The sequence below is a fragment of the Leptopilina boulardi genome, unplaced genomic scaffold, assembly GCF_019393585.1.
Source record: "Leptopilina boulardi isolate dan_hultmark-lab unplaced genomic scaffold, ZJU_Lbou_2.1 LbouV2_154, whole genome shotgun sequence".
Taxonomy (NCBI): Eukaryota; Metazoa; Arthropoda; class Insecta; order Hymenoptera; family Figitidae; genus Leptopilina; species Leptopilina boulardi.
Window position 1 is genome coordinate 1,160,254 of NW_026137701.1, and position 18,474 is coordinate 1,178,727.

Below are 18,474 nucleotides of genomic sequence, written 5' to 3' on the forward strand. Positions count from 1 at the left end.
CTATATAGCCACTTTATAGTTAAATTACACCAAAACTAGCAAGAAATGTAACGCTACGACCAACATGTTTCTAGATACTTAAACTATATGGAAACTATTTAGTTTCTAAATACTCGAACTATATGAAAATATTTACTACATCTAGATTATTTAGAAAGGCCAGGACAGATATACTATCTAGTTTCAAGATACTAAAACTATATAGAAACTATCTAGTGCATTTAAATTAATTAAAAAGATCAAAAAAATTATACTATCTAATTTCTAAATAATTAAACTATATGGATACTATCTAGTGCATCTAGATTATTTAGAAAGGGCAGTATAGTTAAACTATCTAGTTTTTAGATAGTTAAAATATTCAGAAACTATTGAGATTTATTATTATGTTCAGGACAGTTATACTATCTGGTCTTTGAATACTGGAACTATATAAAAACTATCTAGTTCATTTAAATTATTTAGAAAGGTCAGTACAGTTTACTATCTAGTTTCTAGATACTTAACTATATAGAAACTATCTAGTACATCTGGATTATTTAGAAAGGTCAGGACAAATATACTATCTAAATTCTAGACAGTAAAACTATGTGGAAACTATTTAGATTTTTGAGATTATTTAGAATATTAGAAAGTGCAGTAAAGTTTTACTATCTAGTTTCTAGATACATAATTATGTAGAAACTATTTAGATTATTTAGAAATGCCAGGTCTATTATTTTTTCTAGTTTTAAGATAGTTAAACTATATGGGAACTGTTTATATTATTCATAAAAGTCCAGGAGTGTTATTGTATCTAGTTTCTGGATAGTTAATCTATGTGGAAACTATTTAGATTATTAAGAAATGGCAGAACAGTTATACTTTCTAATTTCTGGATACTAGATCTAGATTTCTGGATCTAGATTATTTAGAAAAATACAGTACAGTTTTACTATCTTGTTTCTAGATACTTGCCTATAGAAAAACTATTTACTGCCTCTATAAATTATTTAGAATAGGTTTAGAATAGGTTTTCTTGAAAGAATCTACTTTGTTTCTCAATGAAACAAAAATTTAATGACGTTTATATATAGTGATACTGTAAATATTTTAGACAGTATTTTAGACAGTAGTTTTACGTGACCAGTTACACCTTGATTATAGTTTGCTAAGAAATTTTTCCAAACGGGTTTGGAATATATTACATTATATATATATATTCGATTAATTCATGTAGAAATTTTTATTGATTTTTTTTAATTCAGATTCTTTGAACGTCTTTTCGTGATATGCATTTCCATTCCAGCCGTAATTTATGCATTAATACCATTGACGAATAGAAAAAATATATCATTACCAGTTAAAAGTTGGGTTCCTTATTCTATTCCTTCAATGACAATATTTTGGATAACTTATTTATATCAGTGCTATTATATTTGTCTTCAAGCTTTGTTTTGTTCATCAACAGAATCGCTTTTAACAATATTGATGCAAAATATTTGCACACAACTTGAAATTCTAATTAATCGTCTTTCAAAAATTGCAAATTTAAGGAAAACCAAATATATAAAAATAGATGTTTATCAAGAAGAATGTAATATCATGAAGAATTGTGTTGATCATCATGTTTGTATATTTTTGTAAGTTATAAATATTAAAAGACGATTCCGATGACTTTTTTCTATTATCAATTAAAAATTTTGCAATTAAATTATTTAAAATAAAAATTAATTTACAGAATGGAAAAACAATTAAATGATATTTTTGGTTTATTGGTGTTTCTTCAGTTTTTTGTTTCTGTATTAAATTTATGTACCAGCGGATTTTTTTTAACAAAAATAAATGCTAGTGGTGCATATTTTTGGTTTTCGGTTATTTTAATGTGTTGTTTTACATTGCAAATATTTACACATTGTTATTTTGGAGAGGAAATGACAAGCAAAGTTAATAAATCTTATTTCAAATTGATAACACATATATTCAAAATGAAACTATTACAAAAAATTGAAAAATTGAATTTTCAGAGTTTGTCTATTGCTGATAAAATATACCAAATGGATTGGAATTCATTGAGTCTACAAACAAAGCAAAAATTGATAATCATAATGATGAGGGCCAGCCGTCCCATACAGCTTACTGGCTCTTCAATTGTTGTTTTATCTGTAGAAACATTTTTTAAGGTTATTCAAATGTTTAAATATTTTACAAATTTTTAAAATTGAATAATTTTTTTCAACGTATATATTTATAAAGAAAGAAAATTTATAATTTACAGAAAGTTTTTTTTTCATTGTAAAAACAATTAATGTTACATTTTATTTTTCTAGGTTTTAAAAGCATCTTATTCATCATATAACTTATTGAGAAATACAAATTGAAAGATTCTATATAAATTGCATTTTTAAAGTTATAAAGAGACAGTAAATATAGTTGTGTTTATATTTATTAATATAAAGGTCCAAAATGGCGCTCTTTTTCGTGGCCAAAATAATTTATGGAAGTGACTCGACTGTGCAACATGTATTAAAAGCTTGAAAATTAAGGAAGTTCTCCGGCAAATCGATTTGTGATAGATTTTTCTAAAACTTTGAGGAAATGCTCATTTTTATATCCTGTATGCGTGGTAAAAATTTCAATATCGCTTGCGATGTTAAAAATTGAGATATTTAACTTCAAAGTTGTAATATTTAACATAGGATTCTTAACCTGAACGTTGAAAATGAACGTTTCTTGGCAACACCGCACTGTTCGTATGAAACGCGCGCATATAAATAAATAAACAAACATAAAAAATAGGTTATGTTCTTCTTGTGATGAACCAAATTGTGTCAGCTGTTTATAGTCAGCCGTTCTACACTGTTGCCGTATCTTAAAAAGCTGCGCATAATTACAAATTTTGCACTTCTGCACTTGACAGAGGGGAAGAGAAGCAGGAAAATGTTCTCAACTATTTCTTTTGAGGGAGAAGTTATTCTTATATGTATAGAGAACAGGTTGTTATTGAGCTCCACTGGCGCCGGAGAGCTTCCTTAATAAGGAGAATTTTGATCTTTAAACCAATTTATTTGATAGGACAGAAAAAAAGTGAATTTTTTAAATTATTTATTGTTGTATCTTTTAAATAAACAATTGTTTTTACTTAAAAAGTGATTATTTTTGACCTTTATATTAATAAATATTATAAAAAAATGTTTCATTTAATTTAGTGAGGTTATACTCCGAAAAGTGATAAAAAAAAACTCATAGAATGGCACAGTTAGAAATATAATTTATATAATTTAGAAGTATTAAATGTTGCATATAAAAGTATAATTGGTTCTAAATTAAATTTAAATTATTACATTTGTAATTTTGTTGTATAAAACGTAAAAATAGGAATTAGTAATTTTTAACTTTTGAAACTTTTCATGTATCTTTATATCTTCGATAAAATGGGGAATCTTTTTGTCTGTTGTTTTATTTATAATGTTACATTGAATAGTTTTTATGAATTATAAACTATATTTCTTTAAATAAAATTATTTATTTAAACAATTTTGTTTTAAATTGTAACCTCACATGTAATATTTTAAATTAATAATAATTCTTATTTTATATATTTATTTATTTATTAAAAAAATTCAAAAAATATAATAATTCGAAAACACAATCTCACATCAAATTTAAAATCAGTGACCTCAAAAACAAAATCTTTAGAATATTTAATTTTATACACAATTGAAATACTGTTTTTATAAAAACTATAATTTTCTGAAACTTAATGTTATTTAACTTTCATTTTGTGGAAATTGAAAAATTAACAGAAGATAAATTATTTTTTCTCTATATTAATATATTGATTAAAAATTATTATTTCATCATGTGTGTATATTACTGTTAAATTGAACAACATTTTTTTTCTACTTAAAACGATTAAAAAGAAATACTTTCTCGTTTTCAATATATCCGACAATATAATTTTCTCTATACATCATACAGGAAGTTAAGAATTAAAGAACTTAAATCATCCATAAAACGAAACGAATTTTTTCTTATATATATTAAAAAAAAAGTGGTAGAGAAATCTTAAACTTTGAAAGGAAATTTTTTTATAAATATTTCATCCTAATCTGTGACAATTTATGAATATATCCTAAAATATAAAAAAAAAATCCAATAAATACTTATTTATATACGTATACTCTCTTAAAAGAGAGTGAGAAACGAATTTCCTGCCTATATAACACACATTTTGGAATTGATGGGAAAAAAGAGAAGTTCTCTTTTCTATACATATATGGGGTAAAAATTCCATTCAAAAATTATTTTTAGATTCTTTTTTTATTGAGTTTTTTATCATTTTTTTTTTTTTATCATAAAACGGGCTTATTTCATTCATGCGCGTAACAACCCTCAACTTTTGATTCACTTAAATTTAAACAATCAAAGAAAGTTACGTTTCTTTCTTGCATCATTTGGATTATAAAAACACTCAAGGTGGTTAAAAAAAAGAAAAATGTTAATTTTTAACCAGTTTAGAAATTAAAGTCTTAAAAAAATTAAAATTTTTCAAAATTGTACTTCTTTCACAATTTTTATTAATTATTATCATTCGACAATTTTTTTCACACAATTTTTTTAGTAATTCTCAAGAATCTTTCGCATGAATTTTCAAAAATTTTTAATTTTTTAAAAAAGAAAGAAAAAAAATTAATTGAAACTTCATTTATTTTAAATATTTAACTTTTTTCACAATTCTTTTTTTTTCAAAAAATAAAAATTCTAAAAAATGGTCAAAAATTAAAATTTTTCTATTTTTGACCACCTTGTACGTTTTTAAGGACCCAAATCGTGTATAAGAGAAAAATATAATCTTCTTTGATAATTTAAATTTAATTGGATCAAAATTGAGGTTGAAAACAAAACAAGAAAAAGTATGCTTTATAATTTTATAAATATTTTAATTTAACGCAGTAAAGGAATAAAAATTATTTCTTTAATAAATCCTCTATCATAAAATAAATTTAAATTGTTTCTTTAAATACATGTATATGTACAATATATATGTATATGAACAAATTGTTTTAAGTGAATGAGAAATATGTTTATATATGTTGTGAGAACAATACAACTCTTCAACCATAAAATTTTATAGATGATAAAAACCCTTTTTACAATTGAACGATATTCAGAATGTAAAATTTTACAAAGAGATATATATATATATATATATATTTATAATACTTAAAATTTAAATGTATGAATATAACATAAAATTGCAACAAAGTTAAGTCATAAAAAGGATGGAAAACATTTTGTTCGATACATACAATGTATGTATACTATATATATAATACCGTATAAACTCTCAAATTTCCTGTTTGTACCAGTTACCCGATAAAATTTAACTGTACAAATTGTAAATTTCAAGAATATATAATATGAAGAGAGGAAGAATATATCGACATTTGATCTTTGACATAAAATAAGTCCCAAGACTTTTGCATTTTTTTTTTTCTTGTCATTTTTTACTTTTCTGTGATTTTTTAAAGCTATATATTATAAATTTTTTCTATTCATTAGTAAAGTAATTTTATTAATGTAAAGGGGAATAATATTTTTTACTTGATCCTTTGTCACAATACTTCAGTATTTTTCAAATTTTTTTCCCTTATGTATATATTGTATATATATATAAAGAATGTATAGAACAACAAAAGCACACAGAGAGACGCGATCTTCCGCATCTGGTTGACATTTTTTTTTGTCTTTCCTTCCGCTTTTCTATTCCTTCTTCCCTTTTTTTTGTGGTGTCCCCTCCGAGAGGCAATCCGTTCGTAAATCACAAATTTTACGATCTCGAGGATACATTCTCGCACCGATTCGGTTTACGAGAAAAAATACCGGTACAAGGGGGCCATGTCCTCACCAAACGTTAAAGTTAAAATTACTCGAGAAAGACTTTGACTTTGTGTGTATATATAATTTAAAGCTACTATCGAGAGCTGTTAACGAAAAAGCCTCAAAGAGACCTTGGAAAAGAAAAACTTTTAAAGAATATTTTGACGAAACTGCGGTGACTTGAATCTTCATCATTTTTTTTTTTTTTTCCATTTTTTTTTGTATAGAGCGCAGCTTCCGTATTCTTAAAACGTGGTCATCTTTACCGCTCTTTTCACTCCACGAATTTTACAATTTTTACTGGCGGCCAACTATGTTGTAAATCATGTGTTCGACTTTTCGGCTTTTGCTGTTTGCTGAAATATTCGAGCAAAATGCACTGCCAAATTATCGAGACATGGATTTGCGCGGTCAATGGAAATGAAGGACATTTCAATTTTCAACGGTGTGTTTTTTTCAAGGAGAGTCTTAATTTCTCAAAAGAAAAAAAAAAAAGAAGGATCGAAGGAGAAAAATTGAAAGAATTTTGCTTTAATACAGTGAATGTCAAAAAAAAAATCTCAAAATTTTCATCAGTTGGGATGAAAATTTCCATTCACTTTATTATTTATGGTGAAATTTTTTATATCCAACTGAAACCATATAACCCTTTTTTTCAACTTATTCTTGCTGAAAAGGACAAAATCTACTGAGAATTTCTTAAATGAGGTTGAAAATTTTATTTATCACAATACAAATTTTGTTTTATTAAAATATTATAAAAAATATTAAAAAAATGTTAAATATTATTTTGATTAAATTTATATATTTAATAAAAAGTTTTTAAATTTGAGCAGCAGAAATTTATTTATATTTTAATATGAACTTAAACTATATATTTTAACTTGCATCCGTAAACTAAATTTTCATCTATTCTGTAATTAAAAAATTAATTATAGGAACGGAATAAGTTTTCATATATTTTCAAATATATTAATTTTAGCCAAATTCTTTTTAAAAAAATTTATTATTTCATTTTAAAGAATTTGTTTTTAAGATGCACCACGGATCACGTTCTTTTAACTTATGATCCTAATTTTGAGGTTATGTCAGTATTTTTCTCTATGACTTTGACCAAATTTTTAGGTTACCCACACAACACATTATATTTTCTAAATACCTATTTTTGAAATTATTTCAATGAAAAGTTCTTGAAATATTGTTTGCAAAAAGGAAAATGTCTGCCTTTGAGGTAATATTGATGCTACAGTTGAGGAAATATTTCATTGAAATATTTTCAATTTAAATGATGCGCACTGGTCAATCTCAGTTTCTATGGCCTTTACAGCTGCGCACATGTTAGAAAATACCGATTGATTTCATATTTTGAAAAAATTATAACTTTCGGTCAAATAATTCTTAAATATTGCAGAAGTTTTTATGTGTAATATTGCAGGAATCTTAATGTGAAATATTTCAGAAAATTACATGGCAATATTTCCTCAAAGGCGGACATTTTCCTCTTTGCAACAATATTTCAAGAACTTTTCATATTGAAATATTTTAAATCTTTCAGTGAAATATTTCAAAAATATTTAGGAAATATTATGTACTGTGTGGGTATGTTCGCCTAAACGCCTATGACCTTCGACGTAAATTTGAGAGGCTATATGTTCTCCTTTGACCTATGACCTTTGATATTTTAAGGGGGAGGGACATCTCTTGACTTCTGATACTAATTTTGAGGTTATGTCTGTCTCAACTCCTACAAAATTCTTTGGCTTTTTGACATAGGTCCTTGATTTTTGAGGTTATGTTCGTTTTAAATCTATGATTCTGTTGTTTGACCTTGAGTATTGATGTTATCTTAATTTTTAACCTATGTTTTTGATATAAATAGTACAATCTCTGAAATTTTCGAGACTTTGGAACGGTACGCGAGTTTGAATTCTGAACGGTTAACTTCAACTAGAACTTTTTTAGTGTATTTTTTTATAGGTTTTTATAAAATTCTTCATTAAATTTTGTTCGTTTTTAATTTATAATTCCATTTATTATTTTAACACTTATTATTAATATTATTATTATGATTATTATTATTATTTTACTAACTATAAGATTATTTATTGCTCGGTTCGAAAATGAATATTTACGACGTAAATTTAAATATGAAATTCATTTCATTGAAGCACTTCACAAGAAAACGGGCTGCAAAATTACTCGAAGCATTTTGCTCGGTTTCCTGCGGTGCATGTAAAGTATAAACCAGCTGTTTAATTTTCTGCGGTTTACCACCATCGTTGGAACCAGCAGGTTCAAACTCATCTTTTCGCAAATTCGTTTTCACAAAAACATGAACTGTCATCCATGCACATTTTTTTCAAAAAGAAAAAAGAAGAAGAAGAAGGAAGAAAGAAAGAAAAAATTACAGAAGCAATTCTTTTTATTTTCCCAAAAAATAAATGATAAAAGAAGAACAAGAAAAAGAAGAAGAAGAAGAAGAACTGTAATGCTTATATTATTACAATAACGAAAAAGAAAAAGAAAAGAAAAATTTGAAACACACAATCTCGCATTGTATGGTTAATAAACGAAAACATGAAATGTGAATGGGTAAAAAATTAATTGGATTGCATGTGTACTAAAAACACATGGCGCAGATATATATAAGTGCTGCACGTGATTTGTGGTTGGCACGTCGAATTATGGGACAAAAGAAGACATCCCTTTCAAAATTGTAAACTCGCTAAGAAAAGATTTTTGAACTCTTTCAAATATCTTTTTTTTACAGCTGTTTCAAAAATATTATATATATATATATATATATATTCTTTTGCTTGGAAATATTTTTTGATAAATTCATTTTTCGCGTGCAATGACAAAATAAACGGTTTTAAAAATTTTTGTTCTATCTTCTTCATCTTTTTCTTCTTTTTTGAAGTTGGAAAAAAAAATTTTAGAATATTGCATTGAGAATATATACCATATTTTTATTTTTTTATAACATTCTTTGCCTTTTTGGGGAATTAAATATATTTTACTATTTTGTGCCTTTTTTTAGTTAAATTTTTTCTTAACCTTCGCTTGACAAGATGCCCACCCAGGGTGGGCCAGAAAAATTGAAATTGCCATATCTTCTAAAGTTTTGCCTTAATTGAATCGCGATTTTAAGTCACTGAACAAAATCTTAAGAACTTTCAAAAAATGTAAAAAAAAATTTTTTTAAAAAATTTCTTCTTGATTATTTATAACTTTTATCAATGTATGTACGGAGATAACCGGGATGATTCAGATATTTTTTTAATTCTATTTTACAAAAAGACTTGAAAACATGCAGACTTTTCACTGTGAGTGTTTTATGATGTCAAATAATAGATATAAAAAATATTATATTGCATTTTTCATTTGTTTAAACAATTTATTGTTATTATTTATTAACTTTCTTTGTTCTGCACCTAGAAAGATGCAGTTTTTTTCTAATTTTGCAATTTATCAAGCGGAATATAATAAAAGATAGATTTGATGTAAAATTATTAATTCAACAATTGTTTAAACAATTTATTGTTGTTATTTATTAACTTTTTTTGTTTTGTACCTAGAAAGATGCAGTTTTTTTCTAATTTTGCAATTTATCAAGCGGAATATAATAAAAGATAGATTTGATGTAAAATTATTAATTCAACAATTGTTTAAACAATTATTGTTATTATTTACTAACTTTTTTTGTTCTGCACCTAGAAAGATGCAGTTTTTTTCTAATTTTGCAATTTATCAAGCGGAATATAATAAAAGATAGATTTGATGTAAAATTATTAATTCAACAATTGTTTAAACAATTTATTGTTGTTATTTATTAACTTTTTTTGTTTTGTACCTAGAAAGATGCAGTTTTTTTCTAATTTTGCAATTTATCAAGCGGAATATAATAAAAGATAGATTTGATGTAAAATTATTAATTCAACAATTGTTTAAACAATTATTGTTATTATTTACTAACTTTTTTTGTTCTGCACCTAGAAAGATGCAGTTTTTTTCTAATTTTGCAATTTATCAAGCGGAATATAATAAAAGATAGATTTGATGTAAAATTATTAATTCAACAATTGTTTAAACAATTATTGTTATTATTTACTAACTTTTTTTGTTCTGCACCTAGAAAGATGCAGTTTTTTTCTAATTTTGCAATTTATCAAGCGGAATATAATAAAAGATAGATTTGATGTAAAATTATTAATTCAACAATTGTTTAAACAATTTATTGTTGTTATTTATTAACTTTTTTTGTTTTGTACCTAGAAAGATGCAGTTTTTTTCTAATTTTGCAATTTATCAAGCGGAATATAATAAAAGATAGATTTGATGTAAAATTATTAATTCAACAATTGTTTAAACAATTTATTGTTGTTATTTACTAACTTTTTTTGTACGGCACCTGGAAAGTTTCCGTTTTTTCTAATTTTGCAACTCATCAAGCCGAATATAATAAAAGATAGATTTGATGTAAAATTGTAAATTCAACAATTGTTTAAACAATTGTTAAATTAGTAAATTTATGTCAAATCTGTCTGGCTATATTATATTCGGTTTGTTAAATTGCAAAATTAGAAAAAAATTGCAACTTTCTTGGAACATTATAAAGAAAGTTAATAAATAGCAACAATTATTTGTTTAAACAATTGGTTAAATAGTAAATTCATATAAAATCTTCATGTTTATTATGTTGAGCTTGTTAAGTTGCAAAATTAGAAAAAAATTGCAACTTTCTTGGAACATTATAAAGAAAGTTAATAAATAGCAACAATCATTTGTTTAAACAATTGGTTAAATAGTAAATTCATATAAAATCTTTGTGTTATTATGTTGTGCTTGTTAAGTTGAAAAATTAGAAAAAAATTGCAATTTTCTAGGAATATTATGAAGAATGTTAATAAATAGCAACAATTATTTGTTTAAACAATTTATAATAATAGTTGTTGCAAATTGAATTATATATTTTATTTTATTTATAACCTTTGAATTAATAACTACGAAGAAAAGGTAACAAATTTATAAAATTCTTCTACTGTCGTATGTATATTTGAAAAAGTTATAAATTATTAATAATAAATTGTTTAAACAAATAAAAAATCAACAAAACATTAATAAAATATATTATTTGGTAACATATAACAATTTTGGAAAAAAAACTGAATGATTCTAAGTTTTTATTTCAATATACAAAGAAGAAAACATTTGGCCCACCCTGGGTGGTATCTTGTCAACCGTGTATATAAAAAGTATCCAGTCCGGCGAAGGTTAAATTAGTATTTGGATTAAATTATATTGATCGTTTTGCTATTATTTGCCTTTTTGGACCATTTGATATTTTTACTATTTTGTGCCTCTTTTTAGTAAAATAATTATTTATTAAAATAGTTTCTGGATTAAATCATAATTTTTTTTTTAGTAAATCTTATCATATGTATGATAAAAAAAGGATTATTTTATAAATGTTGATAATTTTAATTCATCTATTTGTACTTAATTCTATATATACATATACAGTAATTAGAGTTAATCGGCCTAGAAAGCGGATATAGAATTAATACTCGAATTAAATATGTTTTTGCGTCAAAATAAATAGGCTGATCTGGGAAATATTTTACAGATTTTATTATGAAAAAAAAGGAGTTATATTTTGAATCATAAGCGCGCAACGATAAAACTCTCGGTCTGCCTTTGACCCAAGAAGCGATTAGCCACAAAATATATAATCACGGACGCAATTTCCTGGCTTATGTCGGGAACTGCGCAAACGTGAATCGGGATAATCTCTTTTTTGCTTGGAGGTCGATAAATAACGCGCCAGTGGGGTCTGGCCTTATTAAGGCCCTACGAATTCCTAGCTATATACCGCTCTCTTTTCTCTCTCTCTCTCTCTCTCTCTCTTAGTCTTTCGATCGACACATTAAGCATTGACCGCCCTTAAGCGACCGAAAATTGGCCGTTATGGCCATTATTATTATACTTCATCTTACAACATTCATAATTCGTAAATAACAACGTTCCTCGTGTTTGGTGGGCCCTTTATATTTGGCTCGAATAGCGTTTAGCATATTTTATACAAAGAACGATGATGAGGCTACGCGCGAATACTTAAAAAAAATTTCCGGCGAAAGCGAAAGTTCCATCTATAGCGGAATTATGGAAAAGTATATCAATTCATAGCGACAATGTTAATGAAGTTCAATTTTTTTATTTGATATACTTTTCTTTATGTTAAATAATTTAATATTTTAAAAAAGTACTTGTTTTCACTTCTAATAAGATAGTATATCTTCATCTAGATTTAAAATTTAACACCGTAATGATTGGCTGAAACACCTGCAGCTCCATTTGTGATGTGATTTTGCGCTTGCTCGTCATTATGTGATTGTTGTGTAAATATTCTCCTCAGGTTTTCTCGAAAAATAATTGATATATTTTGAGCTAAAATTTTGTGGAAAACTCAAAAATATAATATAAGAGTCTTATAAATTTCCAAAATCCAAAAGATTGCGTGAATTCACGCGATTTCAAAATTGGAAATAGGAAAGTGATATAATAACAGGTTCATTACGTCTCGTCGCCGTCAGATGGCAGAAGCACACGAAATTGTAGCTGTCATATTATATATTACAATTTTCTTTTTTTAATTTTGGAATCGTGTTTTAGCGTGAATTCGCACAATCTTTCGGATTTTGAAAATTTATTATAAGTATATTGGCCGATTTTGTAAAGTGTCAGTGTTTCGAGAAAAAAGTATTTTAAAATCAATGTTTATTATTTTCAAATTCAGTGCCGTTTTTATTGGACAATAATTAAAATTTATATTTAAAAAAAAAAATTGAATCGTGAATTTCGAAAAGGGCTCAACTTTGAAATTAGTAAAAGTCATTTTTTTTATTATCAATTGTTATGCAAAAATGATACTTACAATTTTTTGAAATTTACAATTCAATTGGACAGAAATGATATTTTATACCGAGGGGGAATTTACTCAGGTAGTCAAGTGTACACTCGTTCTGTAATACTTATGTAATATATTGTAATACCGTGTAATAATGCGTTATTACGGTACTGTAATAATGCAAAAAAGTCTGTAATATCTCTGTAATAATGTGTAATACTCTGTAATAACGTGTAATACTTAATAATAAGGGTAATATGAGGTGTATTACCGGTATAGTCAAGTGTACACGTTTTTAACTAGTAAATTCTCGTTTTATACAGACAATTTTTTTTTTATTATTTTTTACATTAATTTTTCTGCAATCGATAATTTGTATCTCAACTTCGATTATTGAAATATGAAAATATTGAGCTTATTTTTAACAATGTATATATAGTCAGCTTTAGATGAAATTATAGTAATTACTATATATATACATACATAGTTCCTGAGAGAGAAAGGGGAGAGTTGCTTGTCTTAGAATTTTTTCACTATTCTGCATGGTGGTTATTATGATACATTTTATGAAAGTATATTTCTTTGTTTCTTAACACTTTTAAAGACTGTAATTTGAGTCATACATATATAAGGAACCTTATGCAGTGCCCTTTTTTATGTCTCCACAGCAGCAAAAATACATTGAGCATGTAATATTGTTTTTGTAAGTCTACACACTCTGCTTATGGATATGGTCTTGGATCGAGAAAAGAGAGATAAAGGTAAAACATACGTATACATATATGTACATGTAAAAGGAAAAAATGATGAAAAGAAGAGACGAAGGAAGCATTTGTGAAGGAGAGAAATTACGGAGTCTGTGCAACCACTTATATATATATATATATGTATGTGGCGACGCCACCGTTGAATTGAAATTCAAATTAAAAATTTCGAATTATGAAATTATCCCCAAGAAACCGCGCGGCGCACTCTGCGAAAAAAGGGAGAGAAAAAAAGAGAAAGAGAGAGAGACAGTGAAAGAGCAATTTTCGGGCAATTTTGTAAGGCCCCAACAAAAATAATGACCTGCGCCTCCGGCAACCATATGGTCGCGCGAAGGGATATATTGTACCTTTACCTATATATATATACATATTAGGGGATCGAAAATTTCACGTTTTTCGTGGAAAAGATCAAAGTTTTAACCGTGAGGAGGTGGAACGACTTTTGTTGTCGATGAGGAAGATTGATCTTTCACTTGAACGATCAATAACGTTGTTGGCTCAATCCTTCACCCTATATAGACCGATTCGACATCCAATTAGTTTATTAATCTCCAAATATAGATTACTCACTGTTGCTTTAATATCATGATAATCTTGTGGAATATTTGTAAATTTTATATTATAAACAAGAAAATTTTTTTCAATTGTTCAATAAATATGTTGAGCAATATAAAGATTTATTATACCATTCTCTCTAAATTTGAATTAATGTGAATTCGTTTACTAATTTCAATTAATAAAAATTTCTACTAATTTTTAGTCATTTTTCACAAAAGTTTTAGTAGAAAAAAAAAAAATAAATAAAAATAAGGTATTTTATTTTTTTTTAAACACAAAGGTTTTACCAGAAATTAGTAAAAATTTATTAATTTAAATTTTAATGAACGAATTCTCACTAATTTAAATTCAGAAAGTTGGATTTGAATTTAACGCCTTAGAAAATAATTGATGAAATTGAATATTAGAAAGAACGAACTTATTAGATGAGTATTAAATAATTATAAATGAAACTGGTTGATTATTTTATTCATTTAGAGGTGTATACTTAATTTTAAAAATTATTTATAGAGAACATTTAAAATTTGTAAACTTATGAAGTAAAAAAAATATTTTATTTATTTGTTAATTATATTAAATAAAGTAACAGACAAAGTCAAATTATATACATATATATAAAGGTGGGTATTCCAAATGTTTAAAAATGATTTGCAATTCTAAAATCGATTTTGCTTCTTTGAACACACGCACAGATAATAATGGAAACCTACTCATTTGAATAATTTCCGTCCCCTTTAGCATTTTAAATTTTTTTAAAGGCGAATATTTGACAAACTAATAATTTAATAAGAGAGGTTCCTTAGAAAAAAAAGGTATACGTATAGATATTGAAAGTGGTCCCAAGAGGCCTTGGCGCTTTACAAAAATCACTTTCTCTCTTCTAAGAATGCATCTCACTGCCATAGCAGTTTGAATTTTAAGGGAATAAGTGAAGTGTAATCAAGTGAATAAAATTAGACGAATTGAATAGGTTTTTATGAAATTTAATAAAAGTATAAAGTTTTGTGTATTGTTATATGTATACTTTTCATGTGTGGTTATATATATATATATATAATAATAATAATAATAATAATAATAATAATAATAATAATAATAATAATAATAGGGAACGAGCCGATTGGTGAATGAAAGATATAGAAAGGTTGCACAGTGGTTTAATGTGGCTTTGGGGCCTTTTTTTAAGTTTCGCATCATATAGGTCAGACCTTTTTTTTCTTTTTACCATCAATGATTTTATCCTGTTAGCAATAAAGGATTCGCATTGCTAACTGTTTCAATTTCACACTAGGTTGATTTTTCAAGATATACGGTGAATTATAACTTTAGTATAGCGACCTCTTTGCTCAAAATTCTTTCTTTTTTCCTCACCCCCGTCACACTTCAATATTTATGTAAATTGTGACAAATTATCCAATCGTGAGAAGCATAATGGGAAAATTTTTCAATTTTTTTTTTTTTTTATTGGAAAAAGTTGAGAAGTATTACGTGAGAATAATTTCTTTAGAAGAATTTCTTTTAAGATTTCCTATTGATGAGAATGTTAATTTTTTTTAAATATTGTAAATTTTACTATATACATTGATATTAAAATTTTTATCAATATTTAATCATCCAGGCTTAGGACTGGATTTACAAACTGAAAAAAAAAAATTTGATTCAAATACCGGTGTATTTGGTTATTATCAAATAAATATTTTCTTGAATCAAATAAATTTTTTTTTCAGTACAACGTAATTATAATTTGGAGTGAACATGGTGCTTTGTCAGTTGTTTATATATACAATATACATATATATATATATATAATATCATGAAAATCGTCTTGTCATTTATACACTGAGAATTTGGTTTGTCTATTAACTAAAAAATTTGGTTGTCCGGAAATAAATCGGGAGGGAACGATACGCAATTTCAAACACAACCCCTAACAGCTCGGAATGCAATTCGAACAAAAAGGGATCGTACTTGAAAAACAGGACGCAATTTGTGAATACAGAAAATAATTACACAAAAGCACACCAGTTATAGGGATTTCCTTTTTTATTGAAAATTTTAACGTTTCTCACCATATATACAAGAAAATATACCTGTGGAGGGATTCCCTCACTATTTCCAAATCCAGTCGGCTTTGAAGTTTAATATAATTAAAAATTCATTAAGTTTCAATTAAATATAGTTTTACAAAAGTATTTAACAGGAATGCGTCAAGAGGTATAAAAACTGGTAATATCCTATACAGTTTGTTAAACGAAAGTTATTTATAAAATACTAAAACCGAAAAGGGAATCCCTTAACAGGTGTTGTCATCTAGGAAAAAACAGAGTGATATATGAATTATTTTTTTTTTTAAATAAAGAAACATATTTTTCAAATGTAAGGCACATATATAAATTTAAGTGATTTTAAAAAATTTTATAATCAAAAAATATTTTTAAAAAGTCAAATATCACTGTTTTTCTTCATTGAATCACTGTAAAAAGAAAGTACTAAAAAAGTATCGATTTTAGGTATGAAAATATAGAACCAAATGAGAATTTAGTAACAAAAGTTGGTATTAAATTAATACCTTTCGTTTTACAGTGATAACTAAAAATTAAAATAAAATAATTAATAAAAACAATCCGCATTCTATTTGTTTTTACTATTTTATTAAATTTTCCAAAAAAAAAAAAGTTGAATTTTTACACACGTAAATATAATATATATCCTTTGAAAAAGTATCAATGCCTTATTAAAGATGATAAAAAGTTGATGCTTTTGTAGTTTCTATTTTTGACAATATAACATAAAAGAACGACATTTTTAGAAAAGTTATTTTAACGTTTTATGGTTATTGAAATCTGAAGTGTTCTGTATTTAGGGAATAAGAGGGACAATAGTTATGGCATAACATACAGTGAACGTGAATGAGAACCTGTCATAAATCAAACTTACACGGGATAAAAAACTCCTCCGACCTTTTTATCACATATTTAATGTACTGTGAACACAATTTTTCGCATGTAAAAGATATTTATGATACTTGAAGAACTAAACAGGCAGAAAATTTGGCTTTTGAATAAGTCGAGGGTCAATAGAAAATGATGCTCAATTGACGTCTATAAAATACTAAATGTTTGTTCCAAATTCTAAACTTATGACCTTAATTTCATATACTATTATTATTAAACATATTTGTAAAACTTTGCTAAACATAATGTTGTATTTCTTACTAAACATATTTTAAATTTTATTGTATCTTTAGAGGACTTTTTACTAAATTTTATGTACTTTATACTATATTATATCCAATTTGTATTTTTTTAATTTTTGCTAAATCATTAAATTTCGTTATTTATATAATAAATCTTTTTTTCTTTCTTCTTTTTTACTAAACTGTTTGTACATTCTACTTAATATTCTTGTAAATTTTACAAAATTTTTTAAAATATTTTATTTAACGTTTTGTAAACTTTTTTCTTGGTGAAGAAAATTTCTTTTTTTTTTTTACATACAATAAGCATATTCGACATATCAAGTCAATGAAAATTTTAATAATCCAAGCAAATTCTTCTCTCTATTAAGTTTTAAGGTGAAATTTCCTATACGATTAGTAGTATATTTTTAACATAAAAAAAAAGCAAATTATTTGTTTTTTGATCTAGTTTGAAGCCCTAACAATTTCTTCTTTAATCTCTGCAACCACCAAACTTTTTATGTATATCATGATCAAATATCAAAAAAAGCTATCATTCTTTTTATACTCATAAATTTTTCAGTTTTTTAAATTCTAGTTCATATAATTTTCAAATTAAAATTTAGAGAATTATTGATTTTTATAAATATTTTCAAAAATTTATATAATTTATTTATTTCTATATAAGTTTTTATTTTTCAATTGGACAAGTAAAAAAATTAATTTAATTTTTATTTTTACAAATTTCTTTAAATTTTCATCATAATATAAAAATGTTTGTCACAAGCTATACATATATCGCACCTTATATAATATCAGAAAAAAAAAAGAATAATAGACTACAATAATAAATTCTGTAATAGGTACAAATTGTGAGAAATATAGTGTCGTGTTCAATAAATAATTCTACGGAGAGAAATTTGATACACTATACTATTCGTGTTGTTTGTAAAAAAAAAGAATTGAGTATGCACTCCTCCTACTCTCTTGTGATCTTGAAAATTTTTCAAGTGTATCTGCGGTCCATCGATATTCTTTTTTGGACAGTGCGGGTACCGCCTCTACTCTTGAGAATCATTCACTCTGTTGCCCTTGCATTATTAGATGAATCCCTCACGAATGCCATATGTTGGTACATAAAACAGAGTGATCGTCCAAAAAAGCATTTTCCCATTTCTTGAGAGAGCGCAAAACATATGGTA